Source organism: Meriones unguiculatus (genome assembly GCF_030254825.1).
Source record: "Meriones unguiculatus strain TT.TT164.6M chromosome 13 unlocalized genomic scaffold, Bangor_MerUng_6.1 Chr13_unordered_Scaffold_28, whole genome shotgun sequence".
In the NCBI taxonomy this organism is placed as follows: domain Eukaryota; kingdom Metazoa; phylum Chordata; class Mammalia; order Rodentia; family Muridae; genus Meriones; species Meriones unguiculatus.
This window is the reverse complement of record NW_026843644.1, coordinates 2,938,728-2,949,638: the sequence shown is the minus strand read 5'-3', so window position 1 is coordinate 2,949,638 and position 10,911 is coordinate 2,938,728.

Genomic DNA, 10,911 nt, shown 5'->3' with positions numbered 1-10,911 from the left:
ACCTAAATAAACTAAGTAACATGAGGGTAGAAGAGAGGATACTTGAATCCCATTAAGAAGGGGACAGACAGAAAGTTGAGGGAAAGAGGAAGTGGGTGGGAAAGGAGGTGAGAGGAACAGGACAGGAGATCAGGTGTGGGAAAAGTGAGGATGGGGGTGAGAGGGCTAGGAGAGAAGAGAAATTGTTGCAGCATTTCTGAAATAAAATGAAGACCTGGAATTCTGGAGGTACCTAGGAAAATATGGGGGTTTGAGCCTGGCTGAGATGCCTAGCAGCAGGGATATTGAGACTGAAGTGGACACATCTTGTAGCCAGTGGAGGGAGGGGAACACCAACCAACACACAAAACCCTTGACCCAAATTTGTCACCTACAAGATATGCAGGAATAAAAGATGGAACAGAGATTAAGGAAATGGCCAACCAATGACGGGCACAACTTAAGACCCAACCCATGGGAAAGACTCAAGTTCTGACACTATTAATAATACTCTGATATGCTTGTAGACATGGGACTAGCATAACTATCATCTGAGAGGCTTCATCCAACAGATAATGGAAACAGTTACAGGAGACCCACAGCCAATCAAGCATTAGGCAGAATTTGGAAAGTCTTGTGGAACAGTTAGAGGAAAGATTTAGGGAGCTGGGAGGGGGGTAGTACACTACAAGACTTACATAGCCAGCTCACCTGGGACCATGGGGCCTCATAGAGACTGAACCACCAACAAAAGAACATGCCTGGACTATTCCTAGGACCCCTCTACATATGAAATTGATGGGGCTGTTTGTCCTCAAGTAGGTCCCCTAACAACTAGATCAGGAGCTGTCTCTGACTTGGGCTCCTATCTCTGTGGCCTCCCTCTGGATCCCATTTTCCTAGCAGGGCTGCCTTGTCTTGCCTCAGTGAAAGAGGAGGTACTTAATACTGATGTAACTTGATGTTCCAGGGTGGGTTGGTTGGGGGCTATCTGGGGAAAATGGGTGAGTGGGATGAGGGCAGGAATGGGAGGAGAGGAGGGAGTGGGGTTGTGAGTGGGATGTAAAATGAACAAATAAATAAATTAATGAAGACAAAATACAATTGATCCACAGTCATCAAAAGTGACAAGATCATGAAAAAGATGATGGAACTATTCCATATTGAAAGAGACTAAAGAGATAAGGAAACAACGCAACACTTAAATGTACCAACTTCATTGACAATTATGTGAGTAATAACATAGTCAACACAACCCAAATTAAATGTAATACTGTGTCAGCGTGAATTACCAATTTTGATAACTGCACTGTCATTATGTAAGACAGAGATCTTGTTTGTATAAAATTAACACTAAACCATTATGAGTGACAGGGCATAAGGTCAGCAACTTCCTCTCAAAATGTGCAAAGTAAAACAGCAATTAACTGTACATACTTGGAACTATCTTCAAGTTTTTTTTTATTATTTCAAAATTGTTGTGGGGAAGTTGCACGTTGTCTTTAACTCCAGCACTTGGGAGGCAGAGGAAGGCAGATCTCTGTAGGTTCAAGGCCAGCCTGGTCTACATAGGGAAGCCCAGGACAACCAGTTCTCTGTAGAGAGAATTTGTGTCAAAAACAAACAAACAAACTAAATAAAATTGTTGTAAGGAGAACAATGTAACTGAAAACTGAACAAGATTAAAAACAAAGCTGATTCTCCCCACTGGCAGTCTGGGTAAGACTTTGTCTGTAAGAGACTGAAAAATGAAATTACATGACATTTTGGAGCAGCAAGAAGATTCTCTAAATACAGCCCACAGTCTACTTTTGTTATTGTGTATGTGTGTGTTGGGGGGGAGTGTTCATGATGTGGGTAAAGGATGAATACTAGTGAACACATGAGAAGGTTAGATGACAACTCTGTGCAATCATTTTTGCCTTCACCTTTTCATGAATTCAGGGATCAATCCCAGGTCTCCAGGCTTGCCCAGCAAGAGCATTTATCTGCTAAGCCATCTTACCGACCTGCAAGTGATTCTCTTAAATGACCTCAATTAGGTAATAGTGAGAAAAAAAAAAATGTGAAGGGTCCCTTCTCTTAAACAATTTCTTAGGGATGAATAAATAATAAAAAGAGATGAGTAGAACATTTGTACTCTAGTGCTACCAACGACCAACAATCATCCAAACACAACCTAAGCACTTCCTGAGACAAAGGCTGCATGGCTGTTAGCTAAAATTCCTTGCAAGGGTAAAACTGGCATTACCCTGAAATAAAAGACCTTTCCCAGCTCTACAGTAACCTTGTTATTACATCTCACTTATCTATACATAACAACACAAAGATATAAAAATAAGAAAATAAGCCTGTGTGAACCCTGTATACTCCTGGTTGTGCAAGTCCATCAAAGTATAAACAGCAGTGTATCCAACAAACTGTTCTTTATGCAGAATTTTCTGACGAATAAAGAGAATAATAAAATCTCATGGAAGCTAAGTGAGAGAGAGCACTTGCAGTGGCTGTCTTTACTTAAGAAGAATCATTTCATTCTGGAATGCCTGCACATACGTCCTGAAACAATGTTCCCAGAAATGTGCACGGATCCTGTAGCCTTTCCAAGTACCCTGCTTTCTCTCAATCTGGATGTCCAAGTTCCCCCACCCCACGAGCCCCAGTGCAGGCAGGAGGCAGAATCAGACTCTCTGCACTTCCTTTCCAGGAGGCCTGGCCCTGCATCACTCTTCCTCAGGATGCAGGGCACAAGTGAATCCCTATGAACTCCACAAACTGTGCTCCCACCCTCCCAACCCCTGGGGCCCTAGGGCGCAGTCCCGGAAACCAGCAGCCTCCACAGAAGCTCTTGGCAGAACTCAGGGAGGCTCTCCCAACCCGCCCAGCCTGCCAGCCCCCAACTGTACAGCCACGGCCTCTCCCAGCGACCGCCGTCCTGCGCGTCCCTCACACACGCTCACAGCCAGCCAGGCTCGGCCACTCCGTGATGGCCAACACCTGTGGACCTGCCGCTCTTCCACCGCGGGACAGAACCCTCTCTCCTCCCCGCCTCCCAGCCGGGATGCCAGGCCCGGCGCCAACCTAGCCTACTGAATGGCTGCTGGGGGCTGAGGCAGAGCCCAGAGGGAGAGGCAGGGGAGGAGCCCAGCCGGGGGGCGGAGCCCGGGGAGCGGAGGCGGAGCTCGAGGGCGAAGGTGGAGCCCAGGGCGTGGACGGGGGAGGGGCCAGGGTGCGGAGGCGGAGCCCAGGAGCCGGGGAAGAGCTCGGGGATGGAGGCGGAGCCTGGGGGTCGGAAGCAGAGCCCAGGTGTGGAGGCAGAGCCTGGGTGGGCAGAGGCGGAGCCTGGAGGCGGAGCCTGAGGCGAAGGCGGAGCCCAGGCGCCTCCTGCCCCTCCTGGTCTCAACCTCCCACGTTGAAGTAATCCTCTAGCCGAGCCATAACAGCTGCCACCGCATCCAGGAAGCGGGTTCCCCTCGCCAACACTCGCCGCCACCATCCACCAGGCCCTGGACGAGCTCAGCGTTTTTCCCTTCAGCGTCTGCAGCCATAGCAACGGCGCTTCTGTCACGCTGGACAATGGAGGCGTGCACTGCGCCTGCGCTGCGCCTCGCGCAAGCCCCTCCCCCGCCCCACCCGGGTAGGATCTGCCTTCTGGGTAGGGGCGCTGTGAGGCCTGAAATTTCTGAAATCTTGTTATTAATTTTACAGGACAAAAGGATCTTAGAGATAAGTGTGCATCAAAGCATTTCTCTCCTGTTTTCAAACCCCTCGCCTTAGCTACTCTTCTGGGGAAGTAGTTTTTGAAAAAAAATAGGCATTTCCATATCTTTTTCTTTTTGTATTAATGTGACTTGTTTTTGCTTTGCCTATAAATAATGAACCCTGGAATAAACCTGCGCTGCTTCAGCCAGAATGACAGCCCCCTCAAACCATCCCGTGTGTAGTGTGATTTGTTCTCACTCCCCACTCAGGTAGTGTTCAACTCTGTTGGCAGGCTCTGGCATGCCCAGTCAGGCCTTGAACTCATTCTGTAACTCATAAAAGCCTTGAACTTCTAGCCATCTTCTAGCATCTGCCCCCAAAATAGCTGGGATTATAGAAATGCAACAGGCCAAACAATGAAATTGTTTTTTATGAAAATAAAAAAAAAATATTCAAACAAAGAAAGCCATATGAAGAGAGGGTAAAAATAGAATTATGGTGCTGTAAGTGGTAGAACACTGTGGACCCCCCCTAAACCAGAGAGGATGACTATTCTTCCCTAGAAGCCCCCAAAGGAGTTATCTCCTAACACATAAATTTCAGAGCTACCCACCAAAATTATGCAATAACCACCCGTTGTTTTAAGCCCTCAAATTTATGACACTTTGTTATAGCAGCTCCAATGCTGGAAAACTAACTTGTAACTCTTATGTAATACATCATTAAGAAACAGAATTAGGCCAATGTCTTTAATTCCAGAATTTGGGAGGCAGAAGCCAGCAGATCTGAGTTCCAAGACAACCAGGACTACAAAGAGAAACCCCATCTCAAAAATCTGAAATATAAAAAGTGAAAATGAAATAAACTGAGAGAGAGGGATATAAAATATTTTTTTTAAATAAAGAAAAAGGCCAAGTAACATATAATGGCAAACCCATTAGAATCACACCTGACTTTTCAACAGAGACTATGAAAGCCAGAAGGGCCATTATCACAGTAAATTCTACCAGAGTGGACGCAGGACTAGCCACAGGATTATCACCATGGATTGCTGCAGCCATGAATCATCTGAAGGAATGGGCGGGCATGGGAGCATTAGCAGGCATTCTGGTGTTGGTCTCCTTGGTTTGCCTGTGGTGTATATGCAAGATTAGAGTCTCATAACAGCGTAATGCAGCCATGATCATTCAGGCCTTTACAGCCATTGAAGCAGGACAGTCTCCCCAAGAATGGTTGGCTACCATAAAAAGCTAAAATGTTATGCTCAGGATGCGAGGCTAAGCACTGCACTCAGGGTCAGCTGCTGTAGACCCAGAGAAGAGCATGTCTGATTGCATGCAGGTTGATGCCCCAGGTCCCGCCTCTGAGAAAAAGGTATCGGATGGGTCTGATGCTCTTTGGGTGGATGACACCTAAATGAACATTGGTACAAAGTCCCAATTTATTTCTAATATCAGAGATCAGACCTCTACTCTTCCCTGATGTGTCTAAAACAAAAAGGGAGAACTGTAGAGAGCTGCAAAATGCCGCGCCTTAAAGATGGAGCTGGTTTCTGCCTTCCACCTTCCCAATGGTGAGTGCTCTCTGTCACGAACAACTCCACATTTGGCTAAGGCCGAGGATCTGGCTTGCTTCCATGTATGTGGACCTATCTGCATTGCCCACGTGGCACGCTGGGGTTGGCTACCCAGAGGCTATTTAAGCTGTGGGCTGGCTTTCCCCAGGGTCCGATGATTGTTCAAGGTTCCTGAATAAACTGCATTGAAAAATAAATAAATAAATAAAGATTAGAAGCCGGGTATTTTGGTGCAAGCCTATAATTCCAGCAACTCAGGGAGGCAGAGGCAGGCAGACTCTGTGAGTTCCAGGCCAGCCTGGTCTACAAAGTGAGACCAGGACAGCCAAGGGTACATAGAGAAATCCTGCCTCAAAAAAAATTATCTTGTCTCAAAAAAATTACTTCCTTTGTATTTTCCTCTTAAACTGTAAAGTTTGCAAGTACTGGTGGCAACTACCCAATGAGTTACAGGACAGACTAGGCTACAGAGATCCTGTCTCAAAAGTAAAAAGGAAGGAAGGAAGGAAGGAAGGAAGGAAAGAAAGAAAGAAAGAAAGAAAAAGCCAGACCACACTAGTACATGGAGCTGGTCTTTTTAAGTTTTAATAAAATATATTCAAAGTTTTCCAAACATATATTCATACCTAAAACAATGAGATTACTCACATGGGGTGTTTAATCAGCTAACCTCAATTCTTATCATTTCTTCTACCAATATTCTGCAATTTGGCTAATAAAACAACAATTAACTAAGACTGGCCTTTAATTCAGAGATCCAAATGCTTCTGCCTTGCCTCCCAAACTCTGGGATTAAACGCCTGAGCCACCACTGCCCAGCTTATCTCCAGTCTCAGGTAAAGAAAAGCTGGGAATACACACCCTCTTCTCCTTAGAACATTTTTGAAACATTGAATTTGTCATTCCATTTATATTCAACTAATGTAGACATAGTCACATGATTATATCTGTTAAAATTTTAAAGAGAGCTGGAGTTGGCTCAGTGGTTAAGAGTACTGACTGCTCATCAGGTGATACACACCTTTAATCTCAGCACTTGGGAGACAGAGGTAAGCAGACCTCTGTGAGTATGAGGCCAGACTGGTCTTCAGTGTTCCAGAATAGCCAGGGCTACACACACAGAGAAAACCTGCCTTGAGGACTCTCTCCCCCGTCCAAAACGAAGAAAAAAGAAAAGAAAAAAAGGAATCTAAAAAATAGTTTTAATTTGAAAGCAATCTTTCTCTTCTGCACAGCCATGTAGCTAAAGAAAAGTAGGGTACATATCACATATAAGAAGAATAATATCTATTAGGGAGAGTTGAAGGTCTCTTCAAAGTCCACCAAATCCTTTTGCTGTTCCTCTTCTTTCATCCCCTAAGCAATGGTGTACCTCAAAGCCTGGGCCCTGGTCGTTTATTTTCCTATCTCTGTGACAAAATTCTGAGGACATCTACACAAACCACAGCTCTGTCTGTGCTGATGACTCCCAGATCTTCATGGTTAGTCGCTATTTGCTCTATCTTTTCACACTTCACTTGGATGGTGATGATCACAATTCAGGGCATGATGTGACTGTTACCGTCTTAATGACAGCAGCTATGATTACCCACAAAAGGGTCAGGAGAACATCATTAGATCCTCAACTGAAATTATAACCACTTCCCTGCACCCTGCCTGTAATTCTGCTAAGTTACACATTCCTCTCTTGCTGTCTGACCAAAAAAACTGGTTATTGATAACTGCTAAATAAATCTCTAATCATCACCTGTCTTTATTCCTGGCTCATGTATTTTAACACTCAAATAACAGTTCCATCTTGATTAAAAACAATCATATTTAACACGTCCAAGATTAAATTCAGTTATTTCTACCTTTGCTTGAATTTATATACCAGTTACCCAGGTTAGAATCTTTGCTGCTCTCAACCACTTTTTTACAGCCCTCACATTAATTTATCATGAAGCTTTACTAATTTCAGCTTTCTAACTCTAGCATCCACACCATCATTTCCACAGCAAGTACTCCTGACTTTCTTCACACAGGTCCTTCTTGAGTCACAATTTTGTTAATTCTTGGTTCTTAAGAACTCTCATTTTCAAAGCCATAGAAACAGCTCAGCATGTGCTTGCAGACATACCTGATAATCTCCAGAACATGCTTTGTAGGAGAGAGCACATTCCAGCAAGTCATCCTCTCACCTCTAGACATATGCCACGGTGTACACACACACACACACACACACACACAAATTCAGTCTCAAAATACAGTATTTTACTTATGGAAGAACATACTTTTGCTTATGTCACCCGCAATATATGGCTTAATAGTTGCAAACCATATTGAATACTTTTTCTAATACACTGAAGCCAACTGATTTTTAAAATATACAGGACTTCAAGTGATTATTAATGTAAATTAATATAGTTTAATAAAATCTATATAAAGAATTTTGCCAGCAAATAATTTTTGCCTGTGCCATTTCTTAAAACTTAGGACCTTGCACATGTTAGAGAAGATCTCTGTTTCTAAACTACATCCCCAGCTGGATGGGTTATTTCTAAAAGAGTAGAACAAAAAATAAACATGAAGGAATATAAAAAAAATAAGTCATCACTCAACTTAGACAAATCTCAATAAAACTAAAACAAAGTAACAGTAAGAAAAGTGAAGGTAATTAAATAAGTAACTTTCTCTTTTAGAGACAAATTACACTTCCTAATTATTCCACCATCATCCAAATATAAAGTAAAATGAGGGGTTTTTTTGGGGGGAGATAATGTATGTGGGTATATGAGTGTAGAGAACACAGGTGGACATGGTGTCTTCTTCCATTAATGTCCACCTTATGTCCTCACAGAACTTGAAGCACACTGATTCAGCTAAACTATGTGGCCAGGAATCTCCAGGAGTCTCTGCCTCCCCAGCCCTTGGGTTACAGATGCTGTGCATCACTGAGCTATTTTTATATGGGCGCTAGCGATTAGGCCCTCATTACACAACAACTACTTACTTTACCAAATGAGCCATCTCACCACACCCCAAAAAAATATAGTTTTAAATAATGAATTATCAAGCTGTCATAAAAATCAGTGATTTTAAAGCTATGTCCTTGTAAATAATAACATTAGCATAAAAGCACAAAACTGAAAGCAGTAAGTATTCAAAATAATAAAGTCAATGAAGCTGATCCTCAGAAATATGATTCTATCATTAAAAAGTATGTTTTTTCCAAAATTGTATAGACGAAGAACTTCCTTATCTCATCAATGTCGAGGAAAAATCAAGATACTTAAACTACATGTTATCTTCTTTACGGTTTCTGGACTCTTTGTTTTTCAAGAAAACATTTTTGTGTGTGTGTGTAGCCTTGGCTATCCTAGACTCGCTTTGTAGGCCAGGGTGGCCTTGAACACTAAGAGATCCACTTGCCTCTGCGTCTCTGAGTGCTGGGATTAATGGTGGGTTTCTGGAGTTTTTATGTTGATAAAGTTGTAGATTTACCAACAGTTAAAGGAATAAGAGACACCATGGATCCCTTTACCACGTTATCTTCAGCAGACAAGCTGCATCCTTACAGTACAGTATCACTGTTAGGACGCTGGTATCATATAAGAAGCCACCATTCTTATTCAGATTTTCCCATTTTATGTGTGTGCACACACAAGCTCACCTTTAATTTCAGTATTTGGAAAGCAGAAACTAAGTGGGTCACTATGAGTGTCAGTGTCATCTATATAGATAATTCCAGTACATCCAGGGCCACATAGTAAGACCTTGTCTCAGAAAAAGGAAAGAGAAAGAAAAAAAAAAGGAAGAAAAAGAAAAAAAGAAAAGAAAGGAAAAAGAAAAATGTAACTGAAAATATGTAACAGCAAGATGGTTCCACAGAAAAAGGCACTTGCTGTCAGGCCTCATTACTTAAGTTTAATTGTAGGAACCCACATGAAGGCTGTGCAGCACCCGACTCTCCGCACTTCCTTTCTGGGAGGACTGGCCCCAGAGTCACTCTTACTCAGGATGCAGGGCACAAGTGCATCCCTAGGACCTCTGCAAAATGCGCTCCTGCCTGCTCACCCAGGCGGCGGAGTCCGGTGTACCAGCAGCCTCTACAGAAGCTCTTGGCAGGATGGTGGCAGACTCCCCCAACCTGCCCAGCCCGCCAGACCCTGGCTGCACTGCCGCGGCCTAGCCCTGCGACCTCCGTCCTGCGGGTCCCTCACACGCCTACAGCCAGCCAGGCTCAACCGCTCCGGGATGGCCAACACCCGTGGACCCGCCGCTCCTCCTCCGCGGGACCCAACCCTCTCTCCTCCCTGCCTCCCAGCCTGGATGCCAGGCCCAGCACCACCTAGCCCACTGGAAGGCTGTTGGGGGCTGAGGCGGAGCCCAGAGGCAGAGGAGGGGGAAGAGCCTGAGAACGGAGGCGGAGCCCAGGGCGGAGACGGGGGAGGAGCCCGGGGGCGGAGTCGGAGTCGGAGTCCAGGGTTGTACGCGGAGCCAGGTGGCGGAGGCGGAGCCTCGGTGGGCGAAAACGGAGCCCGGAGTGGAGGAGGAGCCTGGGTGGGAGGAGGCGGAGCTCGGGAGCGGAGGCGGAGCCCAGGCGGCGCCCGCCCCACACCCTTACCTGGCTTCTCCCCGTCTCAGCCTACCACGATGAAGTAGTCAGCTAGCCAAGCCACGACCGCCGCCACCGCGCTTGGGAAGCGGGTTCCTGTCGCCAACGCTCGCCACTGCCGCCCACCATGCCCAGGACTTGCTCAGCGTTTTTCCTTCAGCGTCTGGCCCTTCTGTCATGCTTGACAATGGAGGCACGCACTCCTCCTGCGCTGAGCCTCACACAAGCCCCTCCCCCTCCCCACTCGAGTAGGTTCTGCCTTCTGGGTCTGGTCACTGTGAGGCCTGAAATTTCTGAAATCTTACTATTAATTTGACAGGACAAAAGGATCTTTGAGATAAGTGTACCTCAAAGCATTTCTCATTTCTCTCCTGTTTTCAAACCCCTTGCCTTAGCTACTTTTCTATCACTGCAATGATATCATGACCAAGGCTGCTTACAGAAGAGTTGGTTGGGTACCTCGAGTTTCAGAGGGTAAGTCCATGACCATCACGGCAGAGACTATGGTGGCAGACAGTAATGGCAGGCAGAGAACCAGAGAGAACAGTGGCTGTGAGCTTACATCCTGATCTACACGTATGAGGCAAAGAGCTAACTGAGAATAAGGTGGGATTTTAAAACCTCAAATCCCACCCACAGTGACACACCTCTTTAACAAGATCACACTTCCTAATTTTTCCACCAATGGGGGACCATATTTTCAAATATATGAGACTGTAGGGGTCATTTTCATTCAAACAACTACATTCCTCAATAGCTTCCTACATAGCCAAGAATTAAGATAAAAAATTTCAATGTCCCAAAGCATCCCAGACAACTCTTGTGTGCTGTTGTTGTTGCTGCTGTTACATTTTGAGACAGAGTTTCATATAATCCAGGTTGACCTTCATTCCTGACCTTCTTAATGTTCCATTTACAAGCATGTGTCACAACACTTGCTTTATGATCTTTTATGTTTGTTTGTTTTTGTTTTGTTTTGCTTTTTCAAGACAGGGTTTCCCTGTGCAGCTTTGCCTGGACTGGACTAGCTCTGTTGACTAGGATGGTCTTGAACTCACTG